The following is a 15,767-nucleotide window of genomic DNA, read 5'->3' on the forward strand; positions in this document are numbered from 1 at the left end:
TTTTACTACAAAAAAATACTTAAAAAATTATCAATTTTTATATGTTATTTTTAATTTCATAAATAAATATTAATTTTTATTATAATAATAAAAAATTATAATATACTAAAAAATAAAATATTATAAAAAATACTAAAAAATATAAAAAAATAAATATATTTAAAAAAATAATATAATTTAATATTATTTTTTTATTAATTAATTAATTATTTATCTATAAATAATTTTAACTAATATTATTCAAATAATATTTATTTTATCAAAATTAATTTTAATAAAAATTGCCAAAATTGTCTTGCCTTTTTTATCTTTGTTCTTACGATGTTATAATTTATTTATCTTCTAAAGCAAAACAACACAAACTTTAACCTTAAATATTGACTATATTTTTTTATCGAAGATAGGGAGACTCGATCCGCGACCTCTTAGATGAATATAGAGAGACCATGTCATTTGAACTTTAATTCATTGACTAAATATTGACTATATAAATATATAGGATTACAGAAATTGTATAATATAATTTTTTTATTGTTAAAATAAATAAATAAAATGCATTCTTTTTGCTGATGCTATTACTGAGACATTGCAAGGCCTATCCCATTTATTGAGTTTAGGAAAAATATTAGTATTTAACAATATTTTATTTAAATTGGATTTTCACTTAAATGCGAATAGTAATTATTGAAAGTAAATTAGTATGTGTTAAATTTAAAATACCAACAATGAAGTAGCGCTCATCAAATGATATTATATACTTTTTTTTTTTTTTTTGAACATGTGAAAAATGTGTTTCTTTTGTTAGATCCAACTTTACCTATCTTAAACTTTTTAATTTATATATATATATATTCCAAAGCTTCGTAGTTTATATATAATTTATATATATAATTAGATTTTGTCATAAAATAAAAACTAGGTGCCAATATTCCTCTAGTTTTATTTCGCGTGTGCTACTATTGTTATGGTTCAATTCGTGGCTGCTATCCAAGAAATGGAAATTTGGCCCATTTCGTGGATACTAAAATCGAGTTGGAGTGTATATCCACTTTGTTGGTGATGGATTTGAGATGGAATTGCGCATTTTGAAAATTATTTATAGCCGGGTGTATTTAGGGATGGCAAAATTCTCCGAGATGCGGGGATCCCTGCGGGACTGCCCCGAATGGGGATCCGATTGTGGGGAATTTTTCCCGCGGGATGGGAATGGGGGACAAAATTCTTCCGAAGCAGGCGCGGGGACTCGAGCGAGGATCCCTGCCCCGTCCCCGCTATTTCCCGAAATTTATGAATTCCTTGAATTATCCTTTATAGTTTATCTCTCGTATATGTTTTTTAGTCATTTCTCACACACACATATATAGAGAAACCCAAAACTCCTAATCTTTATTTGCATAACCCTTCTCATCGCATCGTCACACTTCACCGTGCCATCACCCTTACCGCGTCGTAATTTCTATTTGCGGCGTTCCTTTTCGTAACTCTGCCGTCGTGTCCATTCTCCTTTTTGTTGCCGCGTCTCCCACTTCGTCCACTGCTTTATCCTTTGACTCGTCGTTGTGTTTCCCCATTGCGTTATTTCGAAAGAAGTCACCATCGTGTATAAAATCTTGCAGTTTTTGTATAAGATAGATACTTGCAGCTCTATTCATATGAAAATTAATAATTAGTTAGAACTATTATGTAGATGGGGAATGGGGTCCCCGCAGAGAATGGGATCCCGTGGAGAATGGGGATGGAAGCAATATTTCCCCACGGCGGGAAATGGGGCGGGGATGGGGAGCAAATTTGAGGGCGGGAATGGGGAGCAGGGAGGCATCCCCGCCCCGCCCTGCCCCATTGATATCCCTAGGTGTATTCAGAGAAATAATTTTTTTTTCTTTATTTATTTCAATAAAAAAGCCGTATTGTCGAACTGGTTATGACCAAAACTCTTTATTTTCTTTAACTAGTCGAGCCCCGTGCATTTGCACGGTTTTATATATGATATGAAAAATAAATAATTTAATATTTCAATTAAAATGAGTAAATACAATTAGTTGAAATAGAACGGATATTTTACTGCTTGCGTTTATAAATAACCAAAAAAAAAAAAACATAACAAAATGTATATATATTAGAAAAATAATGAGCGAAAGTTTTTTAGTTTTTATTAAAAATGATATTCACCGAAGCATGTAATAGAATATTTAATTATGTAAACTAAATTAATAATGACGGACAAAATTATGAAATGTATATACTTATACAAATATAAATGTGCAAATTAAAATGCAGTTGACATAAAAACTAAGAATTATTATGAAATCATAAGCTAAAGTAAAATGCATGTTTTTCAATAGGTATAAAATTAACATAATAAAAAATGGATTAAATTATGTAATGCCTTAAATTAAAAGTTTAATGTAAATTCTAAAAATTAAACACACCAACATGGAAGAATACAATAGAGTCTTCAATCCAATTTTTATTTGTGACTTTGGATAAATATTCAACATCTTTAGCTCTAATGACATCCATAACCGTCTCCAAATTTTTGTCGTGGATGAGGTTCCTCTTTCTAATTTTGTATCACCCGGCGCCTTGACAATTGAATATATTAGTTAAATAATATATACATATTAAGCAATGAATACAAAATCTTTAGTTTATTACTTTATTTAATACAACATTTACCTAAAATTCTTAGTAAACCGTCTGATTACATTAATTAAATAAAAAATAACAAAGATAATTTTAAAGTATATATTTATTCAAATACAAAAAAAGACAAATTAAAGCACAATTGTGATAAAAACTAAAAATTATCATGTTATTATGAACTCAAACAAAACACATGTGTTTCAACTAAAGAAAATCAACAATATTCAAATTTATTCACGAAAACAAAACAAATATAACAGTGAACACTATTTAAGATTTGTAACATTACTCAACTTCTCATCCTTATCAATATCAACCATGCAAGTTTGTTGAAAAATATGAACAATACAATTAATATTAATAATTGAAAAATAAAATAATTACGAATATAAATTTTATTGTTTAAGTCAATTCTATAATTTTATTTTTTATGTTTACTATATAATTATTATACAAAATTTTTAACTAAATTAATTGATCAACTAAATTAGTTGACCAACTCAAATGATAATTAGAATCTTAATTAATAATACAAATCTTAAAAGAAAACAAATTTCACACTACTAACTCTTCAAAATTTAATAAATATAAATATTATTTAAAAATAATAAAGTTAACCACCAAAACTATTTTAATATTTTTCAAACAATAATTTTGAGTTTATAATACATGACTTTATTGACATAATAAACTTAAGTTATTATATATTTAGTCTCTTTATATAGAGAAAAAATCTAGCAAAATAAATTATCAATTAAACATTACTAACATTAGAAAATTACATTTGAAGTATAACAACTATAAAATAGCATATATTGACTTTATGCCAATAAATTTGAAAAAAAAATTCAAAAATAATATTTATCCATCATAATTTATTTGTAAAACTCATCAATAGACAATTTTCGATATTTGAATTCTAAATTATTTGTAAATCTCTTTAAAAAATCAAATTTTATCTATTACTCAAACAAATTAAATAAAAGATCAGATACTCAATTTAAACCCTAAATTTAAGAAGAAAAAAATTTATCCAAAACCTGATTAGTCAATATATAAATCAGAATTATGAAAACTCAAATTGGTACGACAACATAAGATATACAGCTTAATGAAAATGAGTCCACTTAGAACAAAGTCCATTAGCCTTTCGCCTGTTGGCCTCTCGTAATAACATAGTAGGTTTAAGAGGTAGAAATACCAAAAGACTTGGCTCTAAACTTAGTTTGAAAAGTTACTTATAAATACAAAATCATATAATTTAAAAAGAACTACATAAGAATCTAAGAAAAAAATTGATAGCTTCAACAAAGTAAATGTGTTTCGAAAACATTTTATGAATAATTTTCTTTTTCTTTTTAGTTTTGGATAAAATTCTAATTCTATTAATGGAAATATAAAGTATTTCCTCTTATTTTTAACTTTTACTAAATGAGTAAGAAATGATAAGAAACCTCCAAGCCAATATTAAAAAAAAATAATCGATGAAAAATATGAAATTAAGACATTGACATGATAAAAAGAAGTATATTTTGTTTTTTTTTTTTTTTTTTTGATACATTAGTACTTTTGGCTAGTGTAAAATCTATGCATTTTTAAGGAAAAAATATTTTAAATCCCAATCTTAAGATCTTAAATAAAGTATCAAACTAAGTGGTAAAAACCACTCTTAAAATAAATGGTACATACATGATGAAATAATTATGATGCAAAGAGAAACAAAAGAATAATAGTTACCAACTCTTTTAAATTTTTTGTGTATAAATATCTTAAAAAAAAACTGCTGAATAATGTAAGACCCAGTTAATTAACGGCTAATTAACCCATAAATGAGAATTTATCCTATAAAGCCAAAAAATGTTATTTTTATGGCTAAATGTGATAGAGGAGTTTGAGACGAGAATTTCGGTACCAATTTTATAGAAAACGGACCAAGATTAGACCGAACGGACCAAACCAGACCAACCGGACCCAAAGTGGGTCCCTGACCCAACTAAACTAAACCAAAACCCTAGTTTTCAGCACTCTCTCTCCTCACAACACACAAACACACGCTGAAATTGATTTGGAGGGGGGGAAGAACACTCTCTCAAGTTCTCTCCCTTGGTTGATCTTCAAACCACCATAACTTTTGATCTAGAGCTCCGATCGCCGTACCGTTTGCGGTCATGCGTTCACCGCGGAGAGCCCTACAAAACCCATACAATCAATCTTAAGGTAAGCCACGTTTTACTCTTCGAAATTCCAGTCCTTGTTTTCGAGTTTCATGGGTGAAATGTTGAGATTTTGGGCTCTTTGATGTTATAGGACCCAGCTCTCTTGAAGGAGAAGGTTAATCTTGTCTCCTAGGACCTTGGGTGTAGTAAGATTCTCAACCCTAGTGTAATTTGTTGTTCTATGATGTTTGGGTATTGAGATGTTGTGTATGGATATGATGATTGTGGCTTAGGTTATGTGTATGTGAATATTAGAGCTTGATTGGTGATTTTGGAAAGCTTGGGAGAGGGTTTTGTGTGATAAAATCTGTTCTTGGAGGTGTTGAGACCTTGAGAGCTTGTGGACAAGTGGTTTGGAAGTGCTCCGGTTGAGCTTGGGAAATCGGTTAAGGTATGGTTTCGGTTTCTCGTATCTAATATGTAATGTGGTAAGAAATACTTAGGCTAGAGGCCCTAAGATAGGCATTGAATTGATAATATTGTTGATTGGTTGAGATATATGATGTGATCATATATGTGATTATGAATATTAATGCCTTGGTTGTGTGATGTATGAGAAAATGCATGTTGTGATATATGCTTGATGAATGATTAAGGTTGAATTGGTGGGTGGTACCATGTTGATGGTGAGTATGATGATGATTATGTATAATGATGGTTGATTGGAAATGGTATTATTGGAAATTGGGATGAGGAAGAATATATGCTATGATATTGTGTTTGTCCTTTAGCCATTTGATTGAGAAGTGTTAAAATGGTTAGATGTGGTTTTGAGAATTTTGGTAAAGTGTTAATGTGTGAGTTGAGGATGGCTTGATGTTGATTTTGGTACATTTTGATTGATTTCAAAGAAAAGGGATGAAATTGGCATGTTTTGATTGATTTTGAAAAGAGTTGAAAGTGGCTTGTTTTGAAAATGGCACTTTATGGTTTTGTATGAAAACATGGTTTTTGGGCATACTTTGACGGGACATAACTTGGACTACGGATCTATGATTTGTGCCAAATCTGTTTAGAAATGAAATTGGATCCGGGATGTCCATGCCGTTCGAAGAACGGGTGAAAACGATTTAAAATGAGAAAGTTATGTCCGTCGGAAGATTGGGGGTCGAATCTGTAAATTCTGCAACTTTTAACTTAGAAAATTTTTTAGCAGAATGACCCTCCGCGCGTAGGCGCACTTGGCGCGTGCGCGTCGTTCTTCAAGAAAGCACCATCCACGTGTGTGCGTGGTGTGCGCGGGCGCGTCGATGCACTGCACCAAATGCCCAGCTATTTTCCCGAGAGTTGTGCCAGAGTTGTGTCAGTTTTGTGCCTGGGGCGCAAGAACACCCACGCGTACGCGTGGCTGACGCTTGCGCGTCGTTTGGCTATTTTTCAACCCGCGCGTTCGCGCGTATGACGCTTGCGCGTCGATGAGTTTTGTGTCCATCCACGCGTGCGCATGGAGTGCGCGTACGCGTGGCCCTGTTTTCATCCCAAAGTTGATTTTTGAGTTTTAAAAGTCAAATTTCATACTTCTAAGCCTCCGATCTCACCACTTATGTCTTAAATCATTATAATATGCCTAGCAATGAGGCAAGGGGCTAGTAAATGTGGTAACTTGCGAGCGAAGCAAGGAAAACATGAATGATCAATAAGGATCAAAGATGATTATGTGAGATGCGGAGGATGGCGGTGGAAGTGCTTGTTGTGCCATGGGCCGAAGAGTCGTAATTGTTAATGAATTGGCTGGTTATGGATTTAACCGTGAGCCGGATGGCTAGATTATTGCTGTGTTACGGCGGAGCCATGATTATGGCTAAGTATAAATGCATATATGCTGTTGAATGAGTTGTGAATGTTTGCACTTCCACCATCGGAGATGAGGGTTTCCCTGGGAGGAAGCAGTGGCTAGCCACCACGTGCTCCAGATTGAGACTCGAAGCTCTTTCGACCCTATGTCGTAAGTGTGGCCGGGCACTGTGAAAGCCCGAATGAGCTCGCCCCCGTAAATATCCACCAGTGAGGGTGATGGATATGGATCATGATTATGATCAAGTTTATGATGAGTATAACTCGAGTTGGGGATGCGCGATAGAGGGACAGTCCAAGGTTAGCTACCAGGACTTGTCGGGTTGGCTCTATAACCGACAGATGATATCATCAGCCACTCGGGGCAGGCATTCATCATGTGCATACTACATGAATTGTTTGAGATTTCCTGTTTGACTGCATATTACTTGTTAATTGCCTAAATGCCTTATCTGTTCCTAATTGTAAATCTCTTGTCTGATATAACTGGGTTTGTTATATTATACTACTGTTGGTGGTTGGGAGGTCTGAAGGAATTGGAAAGGGAAGTATTAGTTAGACTGAAAGATCTTTAGTCAGTTGCCACTTACAGTTTAGTTTGTTTATAAGCTTTGATATTATCTGGAGGAAGTTCTAGGATTGCCTTTGGCTTTCTTCTATTATTATGTATTATATATGTGGAAGCTGTTACCATGCTGGGGACCTCTGGTTCTCACCCATGCGGATTTTGTGGTTTTTAGATGCAGGACGCGAGGCTTCTCGTTGAGGTATTCTGGAGACTTCTGGATTAGCGAAGATCCTTGTTCTCGGGACTCTGTTTTAGATTATATATCTTGTTTAGATACTTTTATCTCCATTAAACAATACAAACTGTGATGACTCCTCTTATGGGAGATTTTTGGAGAATAGGTTCTCTGTTTTTGTGTCCCTTTGGGTTTCCTTTGGGGTTTCCTTATTTTATTATATGTATATTTTACTATGCTCGGACTGGTTATCTTCGCAACCGGATTTTGAGTCTTGATATTCTTATTTTTGACACTCCCTTGTATATATATAATCTCGCGTTAGCTTATCCTTGTTCGTTATGTTATCGATCGGAGTGTTGCGCTTTCGAGTTACGGTTTTTGTTTACCCTCTTTCTACAAAGGCTCCTAGCTATAATCAATCATTCATACTACTATACGTACTAAATTTTTATTTTAGAGGTCGTAATACCTTGCCATCTCTGAATTATGACTTAAGCATAAGACTCTGTATGATAGGGTGTTACATTATGGTATCAGAACAGTTCGTTCCTGTAGAGCCTGAGGGACGGACTGACTATGCTTCTGTGCATTCTCTGTATGTGTGTTATGTGCTATTAGTATATCTGCTTGATATAATTGGCATAAACGTTCATGAGCATGCATTTGGGACTTTGAAGCACTAGACTTTCGATATTGAGACTGATCAACTTAATATGGATTGTTTGATGTGTATAGGAACCAGATGGCGCCTCGTGGACGTGGTAGAGGTCGTAGGAGCGGTCATATGAATGCTCGTGCGCCAGAGATTAACCCTAATGACCCGGTGAACTTTATGACTGCATTGGAGAACATGGCTGCTGCTATGCAAGCCACTGTTGAGGCTCTTGGTCAACGGATGAACAACCATGGTAATGACGGATGTGGAGTTCAGGGCCCGATGACACTGGCAAACTTTTTGAAGGTTAATCCACCTAAGTTCAAGGGAACCACTAGCCCGACTGAGGCCGATACATGGTTTCAGGCCATGAAACGAGCACTGCAAGCGCAGGTGGTACCTGAAGGGCAGCGTGTGGAGTTCGCTACCTATTTGCTCACTAGGGAAGCGTCGCATTGGTGGCAAGGAATCCGACGCCTCCTGCAGTAGGGTGATGATTATATCACCTGGGATGTCTTCCAAGAGGAGTTCTATAAGTACTTTCCGACTTCTGCCAGGACGGCCAAGGAGCTTGAATTGTTGCAGCTGAAGCAGGGAACTATGTCCGTATCTAAGTATACTGACAAGTTTGAGGAGCTATTCAGATTCTCTCGTATGTGTCAAGGGACTCCGGTGGAATATAAGGAATGGAAGTGTGTTAAGTACGAAGGAGGACTCCGGAGCGATATTTTCGGTTCGGTGGGGCCAATGGAGATTAGGACTTTCTCCGAGTTGGTGAACAAATGTAGGGTTGCTGAAGAGTGCGTGAAGAAGGCAGCCACTGAGAAAGAAAGTCACAAAGGATCATTTCCACAGAACTGAGGGAAGAGTTTTGCACCTAGAGGTCCACCTTTCAAGAGGGGAGGTTCCTTTAGGAGGCCCAACAACAACAACTCCCAAGGGAAAAGGTTTGGAAAGCAGCCTCAAAATGATCAAGCTTGTACTAGGTGTGGAAGTCACCATCCGGGAGCACCATGCAAGGCCAGATGGGATTTGTGCTACAATTGTGAAAAGGCAGGACATAAGCTCCCAAGGTGTCCGGAGAAGCAGAAACAAGGTGCCGGGGAGGCGCAGCAGACTGGTCGGGTGTTCACCACCTCAGCTAGGGGTGCAGAGGGATCTGAGACACTCATTCGAGGTAACTGTGAAATGGCTGGTCAAACTTTAAATGCTTTATTTGATTCGGGAGCATCGCATTCATTCATTGCATTTGAGAAAGCCCATGAGTTAGGATTGAAGATCGTAACCTTAGGTTATGATCTAAAAGTATATAATGCTACCCATGAAGCCATGGTAACTAGGCTAGGATGCCCGAAAGTTTCGTTTAGGTTCAAGCAGCGTGATTTTGTCCATAATTTAATCTGCTTACCGATGATCGGTTTTGATCTTATCTTGGGATTGGACTGGTTATCTGAGAACTATGTCCTGCTTGATTGTTCTACAAAGTCGGTGTACTTTATGCCGGAAGATACAGACGGGCCGGTCGTGGTGAATAATTATTACTTGAATTCGATGATGGTGAACTGTTCTGGAATCGAATGTCAGGGTATCCTGTTGTTAACCGCGGGTGTTTCGGGTGATGACCAAAGGTTGGATCAGATTCTGGTAGTATGTGAGTTTCCGGAAGTGTTTCTCGATGATATTGAGGAATTTCCACCTAACCGAGAGGTCGAGTTTGCTATTGAATTGGTGCCTGGGGTGGGACCAATCTCAAGTGCTCCTTATAGAATGTCACCGTTAGAGATGGCCGAGCTAAAGTCTCAGTTAGAGGAATTGTTGGGTAAGAACTTTATCCAACCAAGTGTTTCCCCGTGGGGTGCTCCAGTGTTGCTGGTAAAGAAGAAAGATAGAAGTATGTGACTCTGTGTGGATTACAGGCAGCTGAACAAGGTCACCATAAAGAATAAGTACCCATTGCCGAGGATTGATGATCTCATGGATCAGTTACAAGGAGCTGGGATTTTCTCCAAGATCGATTTGCGATCCGGTTATCACCAGATAAGGGTGAGGGGTGAGGATATCCCTAAGACCGCTTTCAGGACTCGTTATGGTCATTACGAGTACACTGTAATGTCCTTTGGGTTGACGAATGCTCCTGCGGTATTCATGGATTACATGAATAGAGTGTTCCGTCCGTTTCTGGATAAATTCGTTGTTGTCTTCATTGACGACATACTAATTTACTCCAAGACTGAAGAAGAGCATGCGGAACACTTGAGGACCGTGTTGCAAATTTTAAAGGAGAAGAAACTCTATGCGAAACTGTCTAAGTGTGAGTTTTGGAAGGATGAGGTAAAGTTTTTGGGTCATGTGGTGAGTAAGAAGGGAATAGCCGTAGATCCAACTAAGGTGGAAGCTGTGATGGATTGGAGGCAACCAACCACAGTAACTGAGATAAGAAGTTTTCTGGGCTTAGCTGGCTATTACCGAAGGTTCATCAAAGGCTTTTCGCAATTAGCCTTGCCGTTGACAAAATTAACCCGCAAAGACACTCCGTTTGTTTGGACTTCTGAGTGTGAGGAAAGCTTTCAGGCATTGAAGAAAAAGTTGACCACTGCACCTGTGTTGGTGTTACCTGAGCCGAACAAACCATTTGAGGTGTACTGTGATGCCTCACTAAAGGGTCTAGGATGTGTGCTGATGCAGCATCATAAAGTGGTGGCGTATACCTCACGACAGTTGAGACCTCATGAGTTAGTTACCCTACGCACGATTTGGAACTCGCTGCGGTCGTGTTTGCCTTGAAGGTGTGGAGGCATTATCTCTATGGGGTTAAGTTCCAAGTCTTCTCCGATCACAAGAGTTTGAAATATCTCTTTGATCAGAAAGAGCTGAATATGAGGCAAAGGAGGTGGATGGAATTATTGAAGGACTACGACTTTGAGTTGAATTACCATCCGGGAAAGGCAAATGTAGTGGCGGATGTGTTAAGTCGGAAGTCGTTATATACGGCTTGGATGATGCTTCAAGAAGAGAAGTTGCTCAAAGAATTCGAGAGTCTAAAAATTGGTGCTCGAGAAGTATCTGGAACCTTGTGTTTGAGCCGATTAGAAATATCGAGTGATTTTAAGTCCGAGCTCCTAAAGGCTCATGAAAACGATGAAGCGTTATGGAAGGTGTTACCGGCTATCGAGCAAGAAAAACAGTGGAGAGTGTCGGAAGAAAAAGATGGGTTATGGAGATTCAAGGGTAGGATCATTGTGCCGGATGTTGGCACTTTGAGGCAAGATATCTTAAAGGAGGCACACAAAAGCGGATTCTCCATTCACCCGGGAAGTACTAAGATGTACCATGATTTAAAGGCGATGTTTTGGTGGCCAGGTATGAAGAATGATGTGGCGGAATACGTTTCAAAATGCTTAACTTGTCAAAAGGTAAAGATTGAACATCAAAGACCTTCCGGGATGTTGCAACCTTTAGAGGTTCCGCAATGGAAGTGGGAAAGTATTGCAATGGACTTTGTGTCAGGATTGCCAAGGACTAGGACTGGTTTTGATGCTATCTGGGTGATTGTGGACCGACTGACGAAGTCAGCTCACTTTTTGCCCATTCGGATGACTTACACCCTTGAGGAGCTAGCTCGGTTATACATAAAGGAGATTGTGAGACTCCATGGTGTACCTGCTACTATAATATCTGATAGAGATCCTCGTTTCACTTCGAGGTTCTGGGGTGCATTTCAGAAAGTTTTTGGAACCCGATTAAGCTTGAGTACAGCGTACCATCCTCAAACAGATGGTCAATCCGAGAGGACGATCCAAACACTAGAGGATATGTTGAGTGCTTGTGTTTTGGATCAACAGGTGAGTTGGGATCGGTATATGCCGTTAGTGGAGTTTGCATACAATAATAGTTACCATGCAAGCATCGGAATGGCTCCGTATGAGGCATTGTATGGGAGGAAATGTCAATCTTCGCTATGTTGGTATGAAGCTGGAGAGAAAGGCTTGTTGGGGCCGGAGATGATAGCTGAGACCACTGAACAAGTCAAGAAAATCTGAGATAGGATGCTTACGGCGCAGAGTCACCAGAAGAGTTACGCCGATCAGAGGCGGAAGCCCTTGGAATTTGAAGAAGGAGATCATGTTTTCCTGAAGGTTACTCCAACCACAGGAGTAGGTAGGGCGATTAAAGCGAAGAAGTTGAATCCTCGATACATTGGTCCATTTCAGATCCTGGAGAGGATTGGACCGGTAGCGTATCGGATGGCTCGACCACCTCATCTTTCGAACCTGCACGATGTGTTTCACGTGTCACAGCTTCGGAAGTACACTTCTGATGCTAGCCATGTATTAGAACCTGAGTTGGTTCAGTTAAGAGAAGATTTGACGCTTCTAGCGGCTCCAGTTAGAATTGACGATACTAGTATCAAACGGTTACGTGAAAAAGAGGTTTCATTAGTCAAAGTGGCTTGGAGTCGAGGCGGTGTTGAGGAACACACTTGGAAACTTGAGTCGGAGATGCGAACGAATTATCCGCACTTATTCTCAGGTAATTGAATTCGAATTTTGTGGGCGAAATTCCCAATTAGGTGGGTAGGATGTAAGACCCGGTTAATTAATGGCTAATTAACCCATAAATGAGAATTTATCCTAGAAAGCCAAAAAATGTTATTTTTATGGCTAAATGTGATAGAGGAGTTTGAGACAAAAATTTCGGTACCAATTTTATAGAAAACGGACTAAGATTGGATCGAACGGACCAAACCGGGCCAACCGGACCCAAAGTGGGCCCCTGGCCCAACTAAACTAAACCAAAACCCTAGTTTTCAGCACTCTCTCTCCTCACAACACACAAACACACGCTGAAATTGATTTGGAGGGGGGGGGGGGGAAGAACACTCTCTCAAGTTCTCTCCCTTGGTTGATCTTCAAACCACCATAACTTTTGATCTAGAGCTCTGATCGCCGCATCGTTTGTGGCCACGCGTTCACCGCGGAGAACCCTACAAAACCCATACAATCAATCTTAAGGTAAGCTATGTTTTACTCTTCGAAATTCCAGCCCTTGTTTTCGAGTTTCATGGGTGAAATATTGAGATTTTGGGCTCTTTGATGTTATAGGACCCAGCTCTCTTGAAGGAGAAGGTTAATCTTGTCTCCTTGGACCTTGGGTGTGGTAAGATTCTCAACCCTAGTGTAATTTGTTGTTCTATAATGTTTGGGTATTGAGATGTTATGTATGGGTATGATGATTGTGGCTTAGGTTATGTGTATGTAAATATTGGAGCTTGATTGGTGATTTTGGAAAGCTTGGGAGAGGGTTTTGTGTGATAAAATCTGTTCTTAGAGGTGTTGAGACCTTGAGAGCTTGTGGACAAGTGGTTTGGAAGTGCTCCGGTTGAGCTTGGGAAATCGGCTAAGGTATGGTTTCGGTTTCTCGTATCTAATATGTAATGTGGTAGGAAATACTTAGGCTAGAGGCCCTAAGATAGACATTAAATTGATGATGTTGTTGATTGGTTGAGATATATGATGTGATCATATATGTGATTATGAATATTGATGCCTTGGTTGTGTGATGTATGAGAAAATGCATGTTGTGATATATGCTTGATGAATGATTAAGGTTGAATTGGTGGGTGGTACCATGTTGATGGTGAGTATGATGATGATTATGTATAATAATGGTTGATTGGAAATGGTATTATTGGAAATTGGGATGAGGAAGGATGTATGATATGATATTGTGTTTGTCCTTTAGCCATTTGATTGAGAAGTGTTAAAATGGTTGGATGTGGTTTTGGGAATTTTGGTAAAGTGTCAATGTGTGAGTTGAGGATGGCTTGATGTTGATTTTACATTTTGATTGATTTCAAAGAAAAGGGATGAAATTGGCATGTTTTGATTGATTTTGAAAAGAGTTGAAAGTGGCTTGTTTTGAAAATGGCACTTTATGGTTTTGTATGAAAATATGGTTTTTGGGCATACTTTGATGGGACATAACTTGGACTACGGATCTCTGATTTGTACTAAATCTGTTTAGAAATGAAATTGGATTCGGGATGTCCATGCCATTCGAAGAGCGGGTGAAAAACGATTTAAAATGAGAAAGTTATGTCTGTCGGAAGATTGGGGGTTAAATCTGTAAATTCTGCAGCTTTTAACTTAGAAAATTTTTTAGCAGAATGACCCTCCGCGCGTAGGTGCACTTGGCGCGTGCGCATCATTCTTCAAGAAAGCACCATCCATGCGTGCGCGTGGTGTGCGCAGGTGCGTCGATGCACTGCACCAAATGCCCAACTATTTTCCCGAGAGTTGTGCCAGTTTTGTGCCTGGGGCGCAAGAACACCCACGCGTACGCATGGCTGACGCTTGCGCGTCGTTTGGCTATTTTTCAACACGCGCGTTCGCGCGTATGACGCTTGTGCGTCGATGAGTTTTGTGGCCATCTACGCGTGCGCGTGGAGTGCGCATACGCATGGCCCTGTTTTCATCCCAAAGTTGATTTTTGATTTTTAAAAGCCAAATTTCATACTTCTAAGCCTCTGATCTCACCACTTATGTCTTAAATCATTATAATATGCCTAGCAATGAGGCAAGGGGCTAGTAAATGTGGTAACTTGCGAGTGAAGCAAGGGAAAAATGAATGATCAATAAGGATCAAAGATGATTATGTGAGATGCGGAGGATGGCGTTGGAAGTGCTTGTTGTGCCATGGGCCGAAGGACCATAATTGTTAATGAATTGGCTGGTTATGGATTTAATCGTGAGCTGGATGGCTAGATTATTGCCGTGTTACGGCGGAGCCATGATTATGGCTAAGTATAAATGCATATATGCTGTTGAATGAATTGTGAATGTTTGCACTTCCACCATCGGAGATGAGGGTTTCCCTGGGAGGAAGCAGTGGCTAGCCACCACGTGCTCCGGGTTGAGACTCGAAGCTCTTTCGACCCTATGTCGTAAGTGTGGCCGGACACTGTGAAAGCCCGGATGAGCTCGCCCCCGTAAATATCCACCAGTGAGGGTGATGGATATGGATCATGATTATGATCAAGTTTATGATGAGTATAACTCGAGTTGGAGATGCGCGACAGAGGGACAGTCCAAGGTTAGCTACCAGGACTTGTCGGGTTGGCTCTATAACCGACAGATGATATCATCAGCCACTAGGGACAGGCATTCATCATATGCATACTACATGAATTGTTTGAGATTGCCTATTTGACTGCATATTACTTGCTAATTGCGTAAATGCTTTATCTGTTCCTAATTGTAAATCTCTTGTCTGATATAACTGTGTTTGCTATATTATACTACTGCTGGTGGTTGGGAGGTCTCAAGGAATTGGAAAGGGAAGTATTAGTTAGACTGAAGGATCTTTAGTCAGTTGCCACTTACGGTTTAGTTTGTTTATAAGCTTTGATATTATCTGGAGGAAGTTCTAGGATTGCCTTCGGCTTTCCTCTATTATTATGTATTATATATGTGGAAGCTGTTACCATGTTGGGGACCTCTGGTTCTCACCCATGCGGATTTTGTGGTTTTCAGATGCAGGACGCGAGGCTTCTCGTTGAGGCATGCTGGAGATTTCTGGATTAGCGAAGATCTTTGTTCTCGGGACTCTGTTTTGGTTTATATATCTTGTTTAGATACTTTTATCTCCATTAAACAATACAAACTGTGATGACTCTTCTTATGGGAGATTTTTGGAGAATAGGTTCTCTGTTTT

The sequence above is a fragment of the Arachis hypogaea genome, chromosome 14 (genome assembly GCF_003086295.3).
Source record: "Arachis hypogaea cultivar Tifrunner chromosome 14, arahy.Tifrunner.gnm2.J5K5, whole genome shotgun sequence".
NCBI classification, from domain to species: domain Eukaryota; kingdom Viridiplantae; phylum Streptophyta; class Magnoliopsida; order Fabales; family Fabaceae; genus Arachis; species Arachis hypogaea.